This window comes from Somniosus microcephalus, chromosome 12 (genome assembly GCF_052327205.1).
Source record: "Somniosus microcephalus isolate GS21.2 chromosome 12, FLI_Smic_1.0, whole genome shotgun sequence".
Taxonomy (NCBI): domain Eukaryota; kingdom Metazoa; phylum Chordata; class Chondrichthyes; order Squaliformes; family Somniosidae; genus Somniosus; species Somniosus microcephalus.
The window spans coordinates 108396290-108419638 of NC_140998.1; the positions used below are offsets into that span (position 1 = coordinate 108396290).

The window sequence follows — 23349 nt, forward strand, 5'->3', positions numbered from 1 at the left end:
AACAGCAATAAATGTTTTGCATTAGTCCTTATTCCTAGTGATAAAATAAGGATCAGAGACGGTTCATTTCCAAGACTGATCGAAATATCACTAACCCACTGTGTCTGTCACTTTCTGTTGGCGTGTTTAGTTGTGTTACAGTATAAAGAAGAATAGAAAGAAAAGAAAGAACTTGCATTTATATAGCCTCTTTCACAACCTCAGGATGTTTCAAAACACTACACAGCTAATTAAGTTCTTTTGAATTGTTGTAATGTAGGGAAATACGCCAGCTAATGGCAAATCCATTAGCACACTTGTGGACCCATGATGCAGCATCTGATGGCCGATGTCTTGGCATCCATAGCAGCATGAGCAGAAGCCACCCAACGTCTGAGTGTTGTAGTGGAAGCTCAGCTTGTTGCCACGCAAGCACAGACTGCTGCCATCATGGCTGCGGTTGCCAGTGTTGAAAGGGGCTTGCAGGGCGTCACAGCAGTCCAGCAATTCACAATTTACATTACGATTTAGACTTTGGAATCAAAAACACAATTTCTAAATTTGCAGATGATACCAAATAGTCAATACTGAGGAGGACTGCAACAAATTACAGGAGGACATAATAAACTTGCAGAATCGGCAAATAATTGACAAATGAAGTTCAGCACAGACAAATGTGAGGTATTACATTTTGGTAGGAAGAATAGGGAGGTCACTTATCACTTGGAGGGTGCGAGCTTAGGTGGGGTAGAGGAACAAAAAGGATCTCGAGTACAAATACATAAATCACTAAAAGTTGCACCACAGGTTAGCAAGGCCAATAAAAATGCAAACCAAGCACTAGGGTTTATTTCTAGAAGGATAGAATTGAAAAGTAGGGAGGTTATGCTAAACTTATATCGAATCTTGGTTAGACCACACTTGGAGTACTGCGTGCAGTTCTGGTCGCCATATTATAAAAAGGATATAGAGGTACTGGAGAATGTGCAGAGAAGATTTACAAGGGTGATACCAGAAATGCGAGGGTATACATATCGGGAAAGGGATGAACAGGCTGGGTGGGTCTCTTTTCTCTTGAAAAAAGGCTGAGGGGTGACCTAATAGAGATCTATAAAATTATGAAAGGTTTTGATTAGAGTGGATACAGAGAGAATGTTTCCACTTGTGGGGAGGAGCAAATCTAGAGGCCATCAATATAAGATAGTCACCAAGAAATCAAATACGGAATTCAGAAGAAACTTCTTTACCCAGAGAGTGGTGAGAATGTGGAACTCGCTACCACAGGGAGTGGTTGAAGCGAATAGTATAGATGCATTTAAGGGGAGGCTGGACAAGCATCTGAGGGCGAAGGAAATGGAGGGTTATGCTGATAGATTTAGATGAGGAAAGACGGGAGGAGGCGCGAGTGGAGCATAAACACCGGCATGGACTGGTTGGGCCGAATGGCCTGTTTCTGTGCTCTATATTCTATGTAATGTAATCTGTCAGACAGATTGCTAGGACTGCTGAGGTGCCACCCCGGGGGGGGAGTGACCGTGGTTCCGTAGAGCACGAACCTGATGTCCTCTCTCAGGATGACGGCATTCATGCTCCACCCCTGCCACTCCGCCAGTGCCCTTGCTTTTGCCTGTCAGCCAGCCAACCCAGACTGCTGCTGCCCATGCTGTGGTGGTGCAGTCTGAAGCCGGGCCTTCTAGGCCCTCAACTGCTCGAGGTCATCCTCTAAGGCCATCTGCAGTCTCCGCCACTGATGGTCAGCAGCCTTCCACAAGCCATGCTGCAGCCACTGGGGTAGCACATCGTAGGAGCACTAGGTCAAGCAAAGGCACACGGAAGACAGGCACTAAGGAAATGCACAAGGAAGATTAGTTGACTTTAGAATGCAATATTGGATGGTTTGATTTATAAATTTGGTTTGGAATGTTTGGTTTGTGATGTCTTTTATTTTTGCATTGTGCCCAAGCGGACGCTGTGATGGTCAGTAACAGGGAGGTAAGGTATGGGACTGTTGGTGAATGGGGAATTGGGGTTGCATTCACTGGTACCGCAGTTGAATGAGTAGATCACAGACATCCCGGCCAGAAAGGGGCTGTGTTGATTGCTTCCTCCTCTCTTTCTCCTCCTCCTCTTCCTCCTTCTCTTACTCCTCCTCTTCCTCTTCCAATTCCTCCTTCTCCTCCTTTTCCTCTCCTCCTCCTCTTCCTCTTTTCCTCACTCTTCGCCGTATGCCTGGTGGCGAGGTTGTTCAGCATACAGCAGACTACAATGAATCTTGAGACTCACGCTGGCACGTACTGCAGGACTCCTCCAGAGCAGTCCAGGCAGCAGAAGCGTTGTTTAGGCACGCCAATGGTCTGCTCTGTCAGATTCCGTGTGGCAGCATGGCTTTCGTTGTATGCATGCTGACCACATGTGCTTGGGTTGTACACCGGAGTCGTGAGCCAGGTGGTCAGCGGATAGCCCTTGTCGCCCAGCTACCCTCTGGTTTGTCGTGGTGGCTCAAATGCGGATGGTACAACGGACTGCCACAGAATGAAGGCATCATGACTGCTGCCAGGATGCCGAGCATTGACCTGCATGATGTGCTGGGTATGGTCGCACACCAGCTGGACATTGAGGGAGTGGAATCTCTTCCGGCTGCGGTACAGCTCCGAATTCATATGCGGTGCCCGCAAAGCGACGTGTGTGTAGTCAGTGGCACCCTGCACCATGGGAAAGCCTGCTATCCTGGCGAGGCCACCTGCTCGCTCTGGCTGCTTCTCTCTGACAAGAGAGAATGAAATGTATTCACCTCTCTTTGCATACAGAGCCTCAGTGACCTCCCTTATGCAACAGTGCCTGGCGAACTGGGAGATGTTGGAAATATTGCCTGCTCCAGCCTGGAAGAAATCCATCGCATAAAAGTTCATGGCCATGCTCACCTTGACGGCCACTGGCAATGCCGTTCTCGCCCGACTCTGAGGCTGCAGTTTTTCCTGCAACAAGGTGGCAGATTTCAGTGAGCACCTCCTTCGTGAAGCAGAGACGTTGCATACACTGTTCCTCACTGCGTTGAGGTAGGAGAATTGCTCCCTGAAGATCCTGGGTGGATAAGGCCTCCAGCTGAGAGCCCTTTTCCCCCTCCTCCTCTCTCTTCGAGCAGCTTGTCCTCCTCTGTGTCGCCTCTGCTCATTCTCCCCATCCTGCTGCAGGCAAGGGGGATACAAACTACTGCACCCGTGTCTGGGAGTAACTGGTCTGAGCAGAAGCCTTGAAGTAACCTGCCACACCCTCCCTGGACTCTTCAGCAACTTCAAATAAGATAACAGACTACCAAACACTTGTACAAATTCACCAAGAGCCAGTAGGAATTAATCAGCAACTAACCTAAAAGCACTTGATGATCCCTTTAAATAGCACTGGTGGGGGGTACTTCCTGCTGCTGAACGCATGTTCAGCTATGCAAGGTTTAACTCCAGCGTTGATGTCGAAAATGGCAGCGTGGCGTACACACTGTGCGTATCTGCATACTTCCGGCGCACACTCCCAGCACCCGTGTTAAAGACCTACCCAAAATGGCGTCCACCGTGGCCCACACCAGAAGTGTGCGCACTCGCCTCGGATGCCATTTTGGACCCGAATCAGCATCCATAACGCCAAAAAGGCGTACACTCTGGAGCCAGATTTAGCGGCAGATGTTTGTTGTGATTTGTTTGTGTCCGATCAGATATTGTAGGACTTGCGTATCTTGTCCGTGGTTCCCAATATTGTGAATTCACAGTATTTGGCCAGACTGTCATTGGCAGGTGCCAAATTCAGGGTTGGTGCTTCCCTGCTTGTAAACATAATCACCCTATTGTACTTTTAGATCTCTTTCCAACAAAACTGGGGCAGATCTGTGATTTAGTAGCCTTGTTACCTGGGAATGATGTGACATAGAGCCATGTCGATTAATAATAAAAATAAAAGATAGATTTCAAAAGAAAATGATTGCATTACTACTGTAATTGTTTCCATAAACTTTTTTATGCTTGAAAATTATTTTGGAACACTGCATCATTGATATTCATCAGATTATTCCTAAAGCAGCTGATTTACTTTTAGTGAAGCAATCACTAAAAAAAATTTCTGCAATTGAACTTTTCACTCCGGTGCTGTAGGTTTTCATCTGCACTTTTTAAAAACTAGCCCTTACTTGCAAGGCACATATGTTAGCAATCTTCCATGTATGAACAATTCTCAATACCAGTGATTTTCTTTCTCTGCTGTCTTGCTACAACTATAAGAATGTGTGTCCTGAGAATTCCTCACTGTTTTCTTTTCTTGGTACTTTTCACAATTAATTCAATTAAGAGTGTGGTAGGATATATTTTTCTTGTAATTATTAGTACTATTTTTGATTTTGTTCTAGTTTTCTACAGGTGTACATTGTCTCCTCATCATAGCAGCTCAGTGAACAGTGGGTAGGTTCAATGCACTTGGTGTTGCTATTCTAAACTCCTGTTACATTTGTCTCAGTGTCTACCATCTTAGAGAAATTTGCAAACTCTGCTGCCTTCAGCAAGAATGCTTGTGGCAGTCACCTGCAAGTTTTCCTTATTTCCTTCTGTATTACTTCTGAATTGAGCAAATACATTATTTTTTAATTGTAGGTGACGCTTTTGAATGTTTACAGACTTGCAGTTGATTTATCACATGGTCTTTAATTACTATTTGGCACATCCTCAATTTGCATGATGCTGCCAGTTTTCAAAACGGGGAGATTCATGTAAAACGCTTAGTTAAAAAGATTGACACACAATTTCTCTTTCCTGTTGAGGCCAACCATTGGCATTGATGTGACAGTGTCAGTGCTATGGATGTAGGTTGTGTTCTTGGGTGAACACTATTGGACAGAGTCAGCTGTTGTTAACTTTGATCATCAATGGCATATAGCAACAGATGCTCCAGACATGTTGTCTTTTACTTCTCTCCTTTTAGCAAATAATTTCATGAGCCCTGTTTATGCATTTTGCTAGTTCTGGAATATTATTCATCATATAACTTTTATTTGCTCTTTGTTGGCTCCTAAATGAGATATGATACCAGATCCAGGACATGAATAACACATATCCACAACTCAATTGACTTCCCAAGTACTGAGTGTGACTTAGAGAAAAGGGAATGGCTTCAACCCTAGGTATTGAGGATCTTCCAGTTGTAATAGGATCTTTCCCACCACACTGCAAGTGAGAGACATGTGGAAAATCTATTCTGGTAGTACCTTTCAGATAGGAATTTTTCACTTACCAGCCCTACATAATCATGTTATCGATGCCTTTTTTGGAATATTACATGAGCGGTTCACAGACCACCTTCCTGAAACAAAACCCAGAGGTCTTATATCTGTAAGAAGAGTTTTGGGAATTACGCTTTGCTGCTTCCTTAGTTATTCGCTGATCACCTTGGGTTCAGAGTGGTTTTTTCTTGGAACTCTTGGACCTGCTTACTTTCCAGATAGAGGTACTGCATGTAAATTGATGAAAGAACCCTAACAAATTAATGCAGACAGTCGATGCTGAATTTTTCATTTACAGGCTTGTAGGCATCTTCTCCCCAGCCATTTTACCCCACCAGAGGGAATGATCGTGTAGCGATTATGGTATTGAACTAGTCGCACTGACGTCGTGAGTTCAAATCCAACCATGGCAAGTAGTGAAATTGAATTCAATAAATCTATTAATTTTTGGGCGGACACAGAAGAAATGACCATGAAATTTGTCAGATGGTTGGAAAAACCTAACTGGTTTACTAATGTTCTTCAGGTACTAGAACCTGCCACCCCTACCCAATCTGGACTACATGTAACATCAGTCCCACAATATGTAGTTTACTCTTAATGCCCTCTGAAGTGGCCAAACAAGCCACCCAGTTGCAAAAACAATCGGTACATAAGGCCAATCACTTTCTCAGGGCAACTAGGGATAGGCAATGCAGCCTTGCCTGTTATTCCCATAGCTCGAAAACAAATTAAAAAAATTTAAAAAAATTGAAACGTATGGCAGCCAGACAATAAATCTGCAAACTGAGTTTAAAAAACAACTGTGTAGGCATTCAGTAAATTGAACATATACTACATCATTGAGAGCCTAGGGCAGTATGAGGGAACTGGTTCTTGAAGTAGTTCTGCAATATAAATAGCCCATTGTTGTCGCTTCCTGAATGGCGCATTCTTCCAGCATGAGACTTACCCATACAGCACGAGTGGGAAATACCCGCTTGAAGATCTGTGGCTCCAGTACTGCACCAGACTTCTAAAGGGCCAGTTTTCCAGCGGATCTTGCCATTTGAATGATGGATACCAAGGAAGGACTGCATTGTCAGAGGGACTGTCTTTTGGATCAGACGTTAAAACTGAGGCCCCTCCTACTGGCTCAAATAGACATGAAAGATTACAAAATAACAACAGAAAATGCTGGAAAAACTCAGCAGGCCAGGCAACATCCGTGGAGAGAGAAATAGAGTCAACGTTTTAGGTCGAAACCCTTCGTCAAGACTGGGCAACTTGTTGCCTGGCCTGCTGAGTTTTTCCAGCATTTTCTGTTATTTCGGATTTCCAGCATCCGCAATATTTTGCTATCATGAAAGATTACATGGTACTCTTCAAAGAAGAGATGAGGAATTCTTCCAGTATCCTGGCCAACATTTATCCTCCTTCTAACGCCACCAAAATAGTTTAATTGGTTGCTTATCCCCTTGCAGTTTGTGAGATCTTGTGCACAAATTGGCTGTAATGTTTGCCTACATAACAGTAACAATAGATCAAAATAATTTATTGGCTATGAATTGCTTCAGGAGGACATGAAAGGTGCTATATAAATGCAAATTCTTTCCATTGTTTGAATGTAGTTCAGTCTCCACATAGAATGAGGAATACTTTTGATAAATAATCTGCACTTTACAGTAACTCACTGGCAGAAAATGTGCATTAATGTTTGCTTTAGCCATTAACTTTTTCTCATTTACAGTGCAACTCCAGTAATTCTGCTTAAACTATATAGGTTTTTGCAAATCCATGCAAGGACAATTATTGTGTGACCATACTGTTGATAATGAACTTTGCAATATAGATAATCCCTATCAATGTAAATCCCTGCAGAAGAAGATAGTAACAATAGTAACAATCCATCTGTAGCTTCCAGCCCAACCTAATCCAATGGAATTTTTTGCATCAAGGCTTTGCCTTTGATTTCAATAATTTTTTTGGTTTAGATCAATAGTTACTTTTCCAGCTGTTTTAAAATTGTTTGCTGGGAAATAGAAAATACTTAATTTGGTAATCTAAGGATTAATAACTATGAGTCATTAAATTGAACTGAGTTGTAGTTATTTGCATGAAGACCCCATGAATACATTGGAATGCATTGACAGCCCCATGCTGTCCTTTTTAAATCTCTGAATACAGTGTTTAAATTTGTCAGTATTTATATTAAAGTAAAAGTTATGATCAGTGAGAGGCAAGGTGATTAAAATTTGCTGTCGTATGAAAACTGTAAATCTCTACGTTTTAGTACATGTTGATTAGATGCTGAAAAATAGGGCAACAAGATTATTGTACATAATTGAAGTTAAACATTTGATCAATATTTCTTATTTGTGTTGTCAAATAGGGTATGAATTTTGAATAGCCCAATTAGCAGTTGAAAGTTGTACTGTAAATTAGGGCACTGTAGCGGTTCGTGTAGATCGCCACTAAATAAGAGAGTTTGACTTCGACGAACTATTAACAAATTGTTTATTTACAGGAACAGACTAATTACATCAGGTAAGATGGCTGACTGTAGGAGCACCGTGGTATAGGTCTTGTCCCAGCGGGGACTCCACGAGGACTGAGTTCGCAGTCCTGTGGGGAGCGTGATGACGTCATCGCGTTTGTGTTGTGACGTCATCACGTTCGCGTTTCCCGCACTTAGGGCGTCTCGTGATGCGCGTCGTTGCGTCGCTGGCCGTTGAAGCTGGGCTGTGTAGGTGCTTGCCGCGGGAGTGGAAGATCGCGTCGCTCCCGTCGGCTGGCCTTTGAGGCCGAAGACGCTAGGCCGGGCTATGCCGGCAGCCGTCCTAGAAGGCTGAGTCGGGCCGGCGGCCGCCGCACGCACGTCACGTCGTACGTGACGTGACGTCAACACGTTAGGGTGCATCTTAAAGGGGCAACGGCCCCAACAGGTAAGTTAAAGGGGCAACGGCCCCAACAGGTAAGTTATACATACAGTAAGGTAAGTTAAAGGGAATTATGTGTCTTTATGTAAGGTACAACCGGTGGTACCGCCACAGCACTTATTTTTTTCCAAATAACAATATTTTTGTCATCGAGTTGCACAATAATTTACATGCTTTCTTAAGTCATGGTAGAATATAGAATAACAAGTGTCCAAGCTGCTTTGTTTGTTATTTGGTCATTTGTCACATCACACTTTCAACTACTTCCATTCAAGTCCTTCACAGTTTTTCACATTTAGACAGGGTTATTACTTGGTATGGTCATGGTCTTTGTACAGGAAGCACAGGCCACTAGGGAGGGGGGAATGCTTCATCTCATTGCCCATTGGGTTGGAATGGGGCATGGTACTTGAGGGAATTGAGGATTTTAGTAGGGTGTGGAGATCTGTCCATTCAGAGGTGGTGGGTCGAAGAAACGCATCAGCTGCAAGGTCTTGAGGTGAGCCTGCAGGAAAGGGTCCCATAACTTGAGGTTTCCTACCTGCAGGCACAATCTGCTCATCATTTGCAGATATCCCACAAGTTCTTCATCTGTATGTTTACTATGGAGTGTGTTGGGTTGAACCACAGCTGAGGGATGCACTTTCTTATTGCCTAGAGCGCAAGCTGGGTCAGCCCGAGTGTAGTGGTGGGGCTTGCTTGCCCCAGTAAGCCAAGTAGGCATGGCGTTTGATCTAGTGAGATGGTATGATCGTCATGAGGGTGCGGGGGCGGGGGATGGTGGTCAGGACCAGAATGTGTGCTGAATTATGCTCTTAAGGCTACTATCTCACAGGGATGCGGCATTTAGAGTTTGTGAGAAGAGGTATGTGTGATGGAGGAATTGGAGATCATCTTCCCTCAGCCTATTGTAGGTTATGGTCATTAGGTGCAACTTCAGTGTCTCCCTATATTATTCCCTTGGGAATGGGTGGCCCAAGTCACATTTCCAGCACTCGGGTAGGCTGAATTAGGGTACTTGGAAGATTTCAGCTGTGATCATCTTTTGTGCAAGGGGAAACGAAAGTTCTTTCAGGCTAAGTAATTTTAATACAGGTCACTTGTGTGTCCATCTAGAATGATCATCGATACTGCACAATACCAGTGATAATATGGCTATTATTGTCTAGCTGTGCTACAAATTCTATTTTAATTTGAATTTAAAATATTATGTTAAGAGTTAAAAATTGGTCTTTTCAGAGCAGGCTTCCATAGCTAACTATTTTTTTGCTGATAGCCAATTGCATTGCTCATAGTGAATCAGATAATAAATAAATCATAGAATGGTTACAGCACAGAAGAAGGCCATTCAGCCCATTGAGCCCGTGCCGGCTCTCTGCAAGAGTACTTCAGCTAGTCCCACTCCCCCGCCCTTTCCCTGTAGCCCTGCAACTTTTTTTCCTTCAGATACTTATCCAACTCCTTTTTGAAAACTGTGATTGAATCTGTCTTCACCACCCTTTCAGGCAGTGTATTCCACATCTTAACCACTCGCTGCGTAAAAAAGATTTTTTCTTGCGTCGCCTTTGGTTCTTTTGCCAATCACCTTAAATCTGTGTCCTCTGGATTTCGACCTTTCTGCCAATGGGAACAATTTCCCTCTATCTACTCTGTCCAGACTCCTCATGATTTTGAACACCTCTATCAAATCTCCTCTCAATCTTCTCTGCTCCAAGGAGAACAACCCCAGCTTCTCTAGTCTATCAACGTAACTGAAGTCCCTCATTCCTGGAATCATTCTTGTAAATCTTTTCTGCACCTTCTCTAAGGCCTTCACATCCTTCCTAAAGTGTGGTGCCCAGAATTGGACACAGTACTCCAGTTGGGGCCGAACCAGTGTATTATACAGGTTCATCATAATTTCCACACTTTTGTACTCTATACCTCTATTCATGAAGCCCAGGATCCCGTAAGCCTTTTTAACTGCTTTCTCAACCTGCCCTACCACCTTCAGCGATTTGTGCACATATACCCCCAGGTCTCACTGTTCAATCACCCCCGTTAGATTATACCATTTCGTTTATATGTCCTCTCCTCATTCACTTCACACTTTTCTGCATTAAATTTCATCTGGCATGTGTCCGCCCATTTCACCAGCCTATCTGTCTTCCTGAAGTCTATCACTCTCCTCCTCACTGTTCACTATACTTCCAAGTTTTGTCATCTGCAAATTTTGAAATTGTGCCCTGTACACTCATATCCAAGTCATTAATATATATCCAGAAAAGCAGTGGTCCTAGAACCGACCCCATGGGAATTCTTTCCTCCAGTCTGAAAGAACAACTGTTCACCACTACTCTCTGTTTCCTCTCACTTAGCCAATTCCATATCCATGCTGCCACTGTCCCTTTTATTCCATGGGCTTCAACTTTGCTGGCAAGCCTATTATGTGGCACTTTGTCGAACACCTTTTGGAGATCCATGTACACTACATCAACTGCATTACCCTCATCAGCCCTCTCTGTTACCTCATCAAAGAAGTCAATCAAGTTAGTTAAACACGATTTGCCTTTAACAAATCCGTGCTGGCTTTCCTTAATTAATCCACACTTGTCCAAGTGACTGTTAATTTTCTCCCGGATTATCGTTTCTAAAAGCTTCCCCACTACCGAGGTCAAACTGACTGGCCTATAGTTGCTGGGTTTATCTTTACACCCTTTTTTGAACAACGGTGTAACATTTGCAATTCTCCAGTCCTCTGGCGCCACCACCTGTATCTAAGAAGGATTGGAATATTATGGCCAGTACCTCCACGATTTCCTCCCTCAATTCCCTCAGCATCCAAGGATGCATCCCATCCGCTCCTGGTAACTTATCTACTTTTAACTACAGCCAGCCTTTCTATGTAACTAGACCTATTGCAGGTAGATAAATAATACATTTATTTCACTTAGCTCAGTTACATTAATAAATAAGTCTCTACGTGTAACATGGGGGAGCAACTCACTGCCCTTGTCCTTCTGTTTAAGGTATGGGTTTTTGTCGCAAGGACCAAGAAATATATAAGACAAACCTAATTTATATCTTTCCTTCTTTACCAAGTCCCTCTGCAATAATACTTAACATTACATTATGAGGGCAGGTTCCATAAATGTGGCTTCTATTCCCTTGAATTTAGATGGTTGTAATCTAATCGAGGTGTTTAAAAAATGTAAAGGGATTCGATAGGGTAGATAAAGAGAAACTGTTTCCTCTGGTGGAGGATTCAGAACAAAGGGCATCATGTTAAAATTAGAGCTTGGCCATTTAGCAGTGAAATGAGGAAGCACTTTTTCCACAGAAAGTGTAGTGGAAATCTGGGACTCGTTCCCCTAAGAAAGCTGTGGATGCTGGGTCAATTGAAATTTTCAAGACCACGATTGATAGATTTTTAAAATAAAAGCAGAAATTGCTAGAAATACTCAGCAGGTCAGGCAGCATCAGTGGAGAGAGAAACAGAGTTAATGGCCCTGAATTCACGGTGGCGGCGTAGCTAAGGAGTACGCCGCCGACATCCGAAGGAAATCCGCACTTATCTTGTGCGAACCCCCCCTTCAAGAACTTGCTTTCAAATGCTGCAGAGTTCTACGCAGCTAGTGCTCCACGGAGCCCAAGAGCGCACCGTTGTGCATATGCAAACCTGGGATCACGTGGGGGGGAGGTACTCCTTTCACTTCCTGACTCTTAGCCAATCAGGAAACAGAGGAGATTGCTGATTTGTAAGATTTATAGAAGACAAGGCAGTATCGACCATTCATGAAAAAGCACAGACCTAAGCTTCATGGAGGTACAACCTACAAGCTGACTGGAGTACATCACATTTACATTTACAGTATCGGCTGCAGTAAACTGCGTAAGCTTGGCAGCAACTGAAATCTTCAAAACAACAAATAATCGGGCAATATTCATTTTAATATTCTGACAATCTTTAAAGTTGTGTAAATCAAAGAATTTATCTTTGTGCTGGGAACTTGACAGACAGTTGATTTGCTTAATACTCCCGATGTGAAATTCTGGGTAAACTCAACGGGAATACTGGTTACCTTTCTTTGTCTCTCCTTTATACAGATATATGTGACTCCAAAGTGAAATCTAACACTAAAAGTCTGCCATTATAATAAAATCTGTAACTGCAATCTTCTCATGGTAACAATGCCATTGTAAATCTCTCATTAGAACAAAGTGTTTATTCAAAATTCACAAACATCAGTTGTTACAAACCTCTTATAACACAAACTGGCAATACAAGTCTCTCGTTACTTTTCATGCTGATTATTAACTTCTCATTTAAAAAAAAAAAGTTACAAACCACTCATTTGATGCTTTATTCAGTGTGCTTACAAACATTTCATTATTGTAGTGTATGTGCCTTTAAGAGCCCCAGGTGTGCTGTAATGCCGGTAATTGCCACTCGGGCTATATAAGCCTGTATATTGTGTATATCCGTTAGAACCCCCCCCAGACTTTGCTTAGTAAACACCTATGAACCAACTCCTGTCTTCAGTGCCTTATTCAACACACGGACACTACAGTGGCGACGAAGTGGAAACGGACTTACCTGCAATTCGGCAGCACCTCAAGGACATCGATTCCTCGGGCATCCAGAAGACTCAAGAAAGTGAGAGAAGCTGTGGTTTCACCAGCTGGCCAAGCTGGTGGCAGGTACTGCGCTAATCCTTCCTGGGCGTCAGGCTGCGGCTCCAGCGGCGGGCTCTACAGCTGAGACAGGCAGCGAAATCGGAGGCAAGCAATAACGGACTGGGAGGGAGCACTCGGGAGACGGCCGGCGCGGCAAGCAGGTCAGCGTTCAGACCTGGAGAGAAAGTTAGCGGGAACAAGTCTCCAACAGTAAATAAATAAAAAAAGAACGGAAACCGCGGTAAACAGCGTTGTCATCGGCAGCAGCGGTGGGAAAGCGCGGGCAGCGCTATATCTTTGCTGCAGAAAAGAAAGAAAAGCGCGGGAAGCGCCATATCTTTTCTGAAATGCCTTAAGTCTGGCAATATTGATGCTTTTGATAGCGAAATAGAGGATTGGACCACATACGTGGAAAGAGTAGAGGTATATTGCACTGCAAATGGAATAGATGATGAAAAAAAAGCTTCAGTACTGCTGAACCTAATGGGCGCAAAGGCATACGGGCTGTTACGAAATTTGATCACTCCAGCCAAACCAAAGGACAAGAATTTTAAAGAAATTGTTGATACCCTGCAGGAGCACTTAAACCCAACACCGCTGCTGATAGCGGAACGATTCAAGTTCTTCAAGAGAAATCAACACAAGAATGAAAGTAACGCTGATTAGCTCACCGAATTAAGAAAGCTATCAAAGTACTGCCAATTCGGGGCAGGACTATCAGATTATCTTCGAGACAAATTCGTTTGCGGTCTCTTAAGTGAAGGAACACAAAAAAGGCTGCTTTCTGAAAAAGATTTAACATTGGACAAAGCTTTCAGTATGGCTGTATCATACGAAGCAGCAGCAAGAGGAGCTGTAGAGATACAACAAAAGACACAGGACTTCGGCACGCATGAAATGACACAGGGTTTCGAGAGATGTTATCGCTGCGGTAGATCCACCCATAACCAGAGGGACTGCTGGTTCAAGGACAAAGCATGCAGGCAATGCGGAAAGATTGGCCACATTGCACGGGTATGCCGATCTGGACAAAATAAATCCACAGACAGAAAAAAAAAAATCAATAAGGAAAAGTACAGGAGGGTACAAATGATGACGGACAGTAGCTCCGAAGACCAGAAGAGCGATAGCGACTCCGAAAACAAGAGACTAAGCTGTCTCAAATTACATAATGTACTTGCCAAAGATGATTACCAAACCATTTGGGTTACCCTTACGATAGCAGGGTCCCCAGCTAAAATGGAGCTCGATACAGGATCAGCTCTAACCGTAATAAATCGACGGGATTATGAGAGGCTATTTTCGCATATACCTTTAAAAGACACATCCATTATCTTAAAAACATATACGGGGCAGAAAGTATACCCCAAAGGAAAAATAAGGGTGCCTGTTGTATACAACGGCAAAGAAATACAAAAGTTGTATTTATACATTCTACAAGATGGTGGTCCACCATTGTTGGGACGTGAATGGATCAGAAAGATACGTTTAGACTGGCACTCCATTCAGGCACTGACGGTGACCAGTAAGAAAAAAAACAATGATGACATCATACCTGAACGATTAAAAGACATCTTGGCCAATGCCAAAGAAGTGTTTCAAGAGAAACTAGGAACCTTGAAAGGCATCACCGCCTCAATAAAAGTGGAAGATGCAGCAATTCCCAAATTTTTTAAGGCAAGACCGGTGCCATACGCAATACGTCCAGCAGTCGAGGCAGAGCTGGAGAATTTGGAAAAAGCAGGCGTATTATCCAAAATAGATTGGAGCGAGTGGGCAACACCCATCGTTCCAGTCATGAAAAAAGCATTGAATAATGATAAATCTGAAGAACAGAGAAAAATTCGCATCTGTGGCGACTTCAAGGTGACTGTAAACCCGGTCCTTCACACAGTACAGTATCCTCTTCCGAGGATAGAAGATATTTTCGCCTCACTATCCGGAGGGAAACGTTTCACAAAAATTGACTTGGCACAGGCATATCTACAGATGGAGGTTGAGGAGGCCTCTAAAAAGTATCTCACGATAAACACACACAAAGGCCTGTACCAGTACAATCGACTGGTTTTTGGAGTAGCATCAGCTCCAGCTATCTGGCAAAGAGTTATGGAGCAAGTCCTGCAAGGGATTCCGGGGACTCCATGCTACCTGGACGACATCCTTGTAACAGGAGAAAACGACAACGAGCACCTTGCCAATTTGGAGCAGGTGCTCACTAGGCTGAAAGAACGGGGCCTACGAGCAAATCGCCCCAAGTGCGAATTTTTCCAAAATCAGATATCATATTGTGGCCACGTAATTAATAAGGAAGGGTTGCATAAGTCACCTGAAAAAATTGAAGCGGTCATAAAAGCCCCAGCACCTGAAAATGTTTCACAATTAAGGTCGTTCCTGGGATTAATAAATTACTATCATAAATTTTTACCGAACTTATCAACTCTTCTACACCCTCCTTAATGAACTGCTACAAACAGGAGTGATTTGGAAATGGAACGAAGACTGTAAACGTGCCTTCCATAAATGCAAAGACTTAATCACATCCGAAGAAGTTTTGGCTCATTACAACCCATCACTGCCAATCAGACTGGCGTGCGATGCATCCCCTTACGGCATAGGAGCAGTATTATCCCATAAATTCCCTGATGGCTCAGAACGGCCAATAGCTTTTGCGTCACGCTCATTAAACTCAGCTGAGCGTAACTATGCCCAAATCGACAGGGAAGCACTCAGCCTGGTATGGGGAGTGAAGAAATTCAACCATTACCTACACGGACAAAAATTTACCTTGTTGACTGACCATCAACCCCTCATCTCCATATTCAACCCTAAAAAGGGTGTTCCCATTATGACAGCGCAAAGACATCGAAGAAATGACCAAGAGCTGCCTAGGATGCCAGAAGGTCCAAAACGCTCCACCACAAGCCCCTCTACATCCATGGGAGTGGCCCTCATCTCCCTGGCAAAGGGTGCACATCGACTTTGCTGGTCCATTTATGGACTCAATGTTCTTAATTGCGGTTGATGCACACTCCAAGTGGCCGGAGGTAATAAAGATGTCCTCCACCACCACGGAAAAAACCATCACAGTATTAAGGACCATATTTGCCAGGAATGGGCTGCCGGAACAGAGATGTTCTGATAATGGACTGCAATTTGTGTCCGAAGAATTCAGAAAGTTCTTAAAAAAACAATGGGGTAAAGCACTACACGTCCGCCCCATACCATCCCGCCACCAATGGATTAGCTGAAAGGTATGTCCAGACCTTCAAGAAGGCCATAAAGGCCATGGGTAATGAAGACATAAAACTTCAGCACAAGGTGGATAACTTCTTATTCGCATACAGGAATGCAACACATATGGTTACCAACCAAACTCCCGCCATGATGTTCTTCAATAGCAACCTAAGATGCCGGCTGGATTTGGTCAAGCCCAACATCAGAAGGGACGTGGAGAACCGGCAGTTTCAAGGCATGAGTGAAAGGCCAACTAGAACCTTCCAGATAGGTCAACAAGTTTTGGCCCGGAACTACCGTACCGAGAAATGGCAGCCTGGAACTATCTGCACACGACTAGGACCACTGATGTATACCGTGGACATCGGAGAAAGCATAATAAGGCGCCATGCTGACCAAATCATAAAGTCATCCGAAAAGGGACAACCTACACCACAACTCTATACGTCTAACGATGAAGTAGAGATACCCATATCTACCTCCGATCCGGTGATACTGGAACCCGATGAACCCGACACTGGCATTCAAGCCGAATCAGCCTTGCCAGAAGAACCTACTACACCACCAGAAACTACTACACCCCCGAGGCGTTATCCGGACCGAGTCAGGAAGCCTCCTGAGAGACTGACTTATAATTAATTAACTACAGCAATGTGTATATTATTTTTCTTATAACATGTAATTAATAATTACTTAAAATATGATGTACTGGTTGGCTAAAAGGGGAGGAATTGTAGTGTATGTGCCTTTAAGAGCCCCAGGTGTGCTGTAATGCCGGTAATTGCCACTCGGGCTATATAAGCCTGTATATTGTGTTATATCCATTAGAACCCCCCCCCCCCCCAGACTTTGCTTAGTAAACACCTATGAACCAACTCCTGTCTTCAGTGCCTTATTCAACACACGGACACTACAATTATGATAACCTCTTAAGACAAATCTCCCATTATAGCATTGTCTTGTTACAGATCTTTTTGTAATACAATTTTCTCATCCGTCCCCTTACACTGTGCAACAGGCTTCCTCTGCCTGTTTGCACCAGACTTAAAAATTTTCAGCATAATTACCTCGCACTAGGTGGGCAATTAGCCCAACTTCTCACCAGCACGTTCATTTGTTTAAGGAAGTGAAAGACGCAGCGAAGCCTGTATGCAGTCGGAACTTATAGATAGCAAGTTTGGGATTTAGCGCATGTGGAAATCTGATATTGCGGTCAATTTCAAAGGCGGTATGACAGCGTTGAGTACGCCATCATACAGACAGTGAATTCAGGGCTAACGTTTCAGTTTGGTTACTGGAGAATGTTAGGTTTTAAGCAAGTACAGAGCTAGGGGGAGGGGAGGAAAGAACAAGAGGGAAGGTCTGTGATGGGATGGAAGGCAGGAGTGATTAAATATCAAAAGGGCTGATGCTGCAAGGCATCATCCCTTCAAAGTATAGTGAACAGTGAGGAGGAGAGTGATAGACTTCAGGAAGACATAGACAGGCTGGTGAAATGGGCGGACACATGCCAGATGAAATTTAATGCAGAAAAGTGTGAAGTGAATGAGGAGAGGACATAGAAACGAAATGGTATAATCTAACGGGGGTGATTGAACAGAGAGACCTGGGGGTATATGTGCACAAATCGCTGAAGGTGGTAGGGCAGGTTGAGAAAGCAGTTAAAAAGGCTTACGGGATCCTGGGCTTCATAAATAGAGGTATAGAGTACAAAAGTGTGGAAATTATGATGAACCTGTGTAAAACACTGGTTCGGCCCCAACTGGAGTACTGTGTCCAATTCTGGGCACCACACTTTAGGAAGGATGTGAAGGCCTTAGAGAAGGTGCAGAAAAGATTTACAAGAATGATTCCAGGAATGAGGGACTTCAGTTACGTTGATAGACTAGAGAAGCTGGGGTTGTTCTCCTTGGAGCAGAGAAGATTGAGAGGAAACTTGATAGAGGTGTTCAAAATCATGAGGGGTCTGGACAGTGTAGATAGAGAGAAACTGTTCTCATTGGCAGAAGATCGAGAACCAGAGGACACAGATTTAAGGTGATTGGCAAAAGAATCAAAGGCAACGTAAGGAAAAAAAACTTTTTTACCCATAGAAGGTAGGAGGAGGAGTAGGCCATTTGGCCCCTCGAGCCTGCTCTGCCATTTAATGGTTAACCGCAGCAAGTGGTTAAGATCTAGAATGCACTGCCTGTAAGGGTGGTGGAGGCAGACTCAATCTTATCTTTCAAAAGGGAATTGGATAAGTACCTGAAGGAAAAAAAATTGCAGGGCTACGGGGAAAGGGCAGGGGAGTGGGACTAGCTGAGAGTTGGCACGGGCTCGACCGGCTGAATGGCCTTCTTCCATGCTGTAATCACTCTATGATTCTATGAAGGCAGAAATGGGTGATAATGGGATAATTAAAGAAACAAAAGGTGGGTCTGGAGGAGCTGTAAATGACAACAGCAAAATCATTACCAGCAGCTGCTGTCTGGAAAAAATGGGAGCAGTGGTTATGATCTGAAATTGTTGAACTCAGTGTTGAGTCTGGAAGGCTGTAAAGTGCCTGATCGAAAGACGAGGTGCTGTTCCTTCTGCTTTCATTGAGGTGTAGGAGGCCAAGGTCAGAGCGAGAGTGGGGCAGAGAATTAAAATAGCAAGCGACCAGAAGCTCAGGGTCACACTTGCGGATTGAACAGAAGTGTTCGGCAAAGTGAACACCGAATCTGCGTTTGGTCTCGATGTAGAGGAGACTGCATTGTGAGCAGCAAATACAGTGTACTAAATTAAAAGAAGTACAAGTAAATTGCTGTTTCACCTGGAAGGAGTGTTTGGGGCCCTGAGCAGTGGGAAGGGAGGAGATGAAAGTAAACGTGTTGCATCTCCTGCGCTTGCATGGGAAGATACCGTGGGAAGGGGAGCAGGTGTTGGGGGTGATTGAAGAATGGACTAGGGTGTCGCTGAGGGGATGGTCCCTTCGGAATGCTGAAAGGGGAGGGGAAATTATGTTTGGTGTTGGCATCGCGATGGGGGTGGCGGAAATGGCAGAGGATGACCCGTTGAATGTGGAGGCTGGTCAAGTGGAAGGTAATGACGGGAACCCTATCATGATTCTGGGAGGGAGGGGAAGGGGTGAGGGCAGAAGTGTGGGAAATGGGACGGCCGCAGTCGAGGGCCCTGTCAACCACGGTGGAGGAGAAGCCTCGGTTGCGGAAAAAGGACGACATATTGGAAGCAACAGAACAGATGCGACTGAGAAACTGGGAGAATGGAATAGTGTCCTTGCAGGAGACGGGTGGAAGGAAGTGTAATCAAGGTAGCTGTGGGAGTCAGAGGGTTTATAGTAGATAGTGGTTGACAACCTATCTCCCAAAATGGAGATAGAGCAGTCGAGGAAGGGAAGAGTTGGAGATGGACTATATGAAGGTGAGGGCGTGGTGGAAATTTGAAGCAAACTTTATGAAGGTTTCCAGTTCAGGATGAGAGCAGGAAGCGGTACAGATACAGTCATCAGTGTACTGGAAAAAGAGGTGAGGATGGGGACCTGAGTAGGACTGAAACAAAGAATGTTCCACATATCCCACAAAAAGGCAGGCATTGCCAGGACCCATATGGGTTCCCATAGCGACACCTTTTATTTCGATTGAAGTGAGAAGAGTCGAAAGAGTTGTTCAGTGTAAGAATAAGTTCAGCCAGGCAAAGGAGGGTGGTGGTGGATGTAAAAGTCTAGAATGCTAGAGTCTAGTCTTCAGCTGCTTACAAGCCTTTATTTACAGAGACATACATTACATACCGTGCACCCGCAAGATAAGCTTAAACTCCTTCCTAAGCCTGTTCCCATCTATATATGAACACGAGAATCCCCAATTAATACCCACCACCTGAATACAGTGGATAGGGACTGGTTAAGCCTCCGTTCAAGGAAGACGTGGAGGGGTGGGGAGCAGGATGGAGGTGTAGAGGGATTCGACATCAGTGATGAAAAATCAATAGATTTTTGTTGGATAAGGGTATCCAGGGATATGGTGCACAAGCAGGTAAATGGAGTTGTGCTGCAGATCAGCCATGATCTAATTAAATGGAAGAATAGGCTTGAGGGACTGAATGGCCTACTCCTGTTCCTATGTCACTAAAAGATTCTGCTGAAATAAATGTTTGAATTCGGGGCTTGTGTGCAGAAAACTTGAATAAGATGAAGCCGCTTGCCACTTGCATTAACTGTTTTTGAGTTCTCTCTTGATGGTCATAAATAAAAAACATAGCTACTGTAACCATTTAGAATAAAATATAAATGTTTTGAATAGCAAAGTTTCATTTGTCACACGTTTGCAACATTCTGTATGTGCTAAATAAAGAGCTATTTAAAATATAGTAAGTTACTACATATTTTCAACAAAGTTACTTCAGAAAAAGTTGACTAATTCAAGCTTTACCAAAAAAAAGCTGAAAATGGTTTCTCGGGATGTTTTCCTGTCAATGCTCTTTCATCACTAGAGAGGGAGATTTACAAAAGGCAAGCTCTGTGAATGACAAGTTTTGCTGTCAATCATTTAAAAACAAAACTTTCATATATCCTTAATAATTTACATTGGTCGTTTTTTATCTGCTTTTCTTCCTTTTGACCTGTTTTTTACACCTTCAATTGTCATTTGTCATCGCTCTATGAATATAAAATTTGATCCAGTCATCTGCAGGAAATTTGTGTATATGCAGATATGATGAGCAAAACACATGCTAGATGAAAGACGTGTGTGTTTTTATTTGTGTGCGCAGTCAACTTCCTATGGCATTGCACGCAAGGGGTCGAGGCCAAGTGCTGTATTCAGGTGAAGCGGCATTAGGAAGTCATATATTCCTTTATTTTTATATAATGTTTTGATTTTTTAATTATTTATAGTTAAATAATAACACAAAGCATTTTGGGAAACAGAAGTAGAGTTGTTTGGAGAAGTACAGGTTGAGGATCTAAGAGACACTAAACTGTGGCATTATGCTGATGGGGCGGTGTAACAAGTTTACATAGGCAATTTCCATTGTAAATATGTACATAACAATTAATGGTAAAAACAAGTTGCTGCAAAAATTTGACAAAGGTGTCGCAAGGTGAATTGAGGTTTTGTGAACAGGAAGTGTTCACAGATGTAAGGCTTTTCTCCTGTGACATTGTGTTGGTAAATCCTCTCCTCACTTAATCTTAGTTGCTCACAGAGACTCCTCTTCTCACCTAGTCTTCCTCCTTCTGTTGCCTTGACCTCTATATGTTTCTGTCTCTTTCACGAATCTTAGCCTTTCACAAAGCCTGAAACTTCTTGATATCTATTGACCTATCTCTGTCCTCCTCATAATCCCCTCTCTGCGTCAATCTTGGTTGCTTCCCCCCCCCCCCCTTTCTCTCCTTTCTCTCAACCCCAATATCGCCGTTAGAAGGGAGAGTGTGTCTAAAGTGACCTGGAGAAACACCACCGATGGAAATTTGTGGAGTGATCCAAGCCAGGAGCCAGTGAAGGTTACAGAGAAGAGGCACCAGGAGTAGGGGTGGAATGCTTCTAGTGGAAAGTTTTGTAGAAGGTCAAGCTAGGGAAAGCAGTGGGGCCAAGAGCCTGTGCAGTTCGTGAGAAATAGGTGCCAAGAGTGGGGCCAAATGGGATGAAATGCTCAAGGACAGGCTGAGAGTAAGAGACAATCGCAAAGGGGCTGGGATGACCGGGATACAACCATACATGAACAAAAGAAGATTTTTAAAAATACAAATAATAAGCAAAAATATTTTGTACCCCAGTCCAAGAATGAAATTTAGAGAGGAGCTGGAAGCAAAAGCCACCAGGGCTAGCTGGGATGTTGATGAGCAAGACATTTAAAATAAAAACGTAACAAAAAATCAGCATAGCAGCTAGTGATAAATATTAAAATTTTAATTTAAAAATAAATAAACCTCAGCCAGCAGATAGAGCAGTACAAAAGCTGTGGCAAAGCTTCACAGCACCAATGGTGTTGTAGCCAAGCATTACAGACAAGTGTTAAAATAAAAGTTAAACCTTCTATTAGAGCACCACCTACTGACGCTACAGGAAAGTGTCACAGTTAAGTGTTGAAATATTCCACAGCAGTTTCAATGGACTGCACCTATGCATTGTTCTTAATATCCCATTGCTTGCCCCTGGTGTTGCTTGTAGGAAGTCAGACCATGTACTCTCTCTTTTACCTGTTGCTGCTTCTCTGTGGTGTCAGTCTTGTCTACGGCCTCTCTCTTGCTATTCTATTCTTCTTTCTTGCCTCCTTAATTGGGTTTCTCTTGTCTCCGTGTTAATTTCTGCTTCTGTTTATTTTTCTTTTGGGTGAGGTGGTGGTTGGTGTGATGGGGAAGTGAGTTGCGATGGGTAACCAGCCACATTTCCCAGTGGTATTGAAAAGCAACATGAAGAGGCTGGTGCTCTAATCCCTTCTCCCATGTCGCACTATTGCCCCTCCAGTGCCCCACTGTATACTCAAAACCCAATCATAAAGATGCCACGTTCGTAGCACCCTGGCTTACGCTGGTTTTTGGTCTGATGTCACTCTTACATCATCTGTTTTTGACCATCAAAACTCATATCTGGGGTATTTATGGCAATACAAAGGGAATATGTCTCCATGAGTTGAGATACTGCCCCTGCTGTTGGCCTTTGTTTTTATAATTCACTGCGGATGTTCTAACATTCCAGCACAATGGTAACTACAGCTAACCTTGGTTCCCATGCTAACTGCAATCTCTTTCTCACCCCAGGTTGTCTGGCTACAGGTTACTCACAGACTTTTAAGCATAAGAAAAAGGGTTACATGCTATACAGGTTATATTTGCATGCAGTTGATGATTACAAACTTCTACATTTAATCCTTACATACAATTATACTGTAGATCTATTACTGATGATTGTAAGATATTAATGGTTATAAGATATCAAAACAAGTATTCAAAAAAAAACAACTAACATAATTCATAACAATCTTACGGTTCCTGCCTCTTATCTCAGTCTCTGGAATTCTATTAATTCTCTCAGCTTTTCTCTCAGACTGACTGTCACTTTGCTAACGAGGCTTGTTGGAGTCTGCATTTTTAATATTTGGTCAAGCAGGCCTCTTTCTTCCATTTTAAAATCTAACCAGGTCCACCCAAGGCATATTACACTAGTTTAAAAGCATGATTATTCAAGAATCGGTGTGCATTGACTAACAGTTACATAATGCAAACTTAAACCTACAACTAATGATGCTTATTTCATTTCGTCCATGTTAGCAAGTGGGAATCTGAAATGGAGATTTCTCAGGATTCTTACACAGTAGAGAATG

The 23349-nt window shown here is 43.4% G+C and overlaps 1 protein-coding gene across 6 annotated transcripts in view; it reads left to right on the forward strand.

The window, feature by feature from the left end:
* Positions 1-23349, forward strand: part of strn3 (striatin, calmodulin binding protein 3) — a 254149-nt gene that overhangs the window by 185316 nt on the left and 45484 nt on the right. The gene's annotated exons all lie outside the window — the stretch shown is intronic.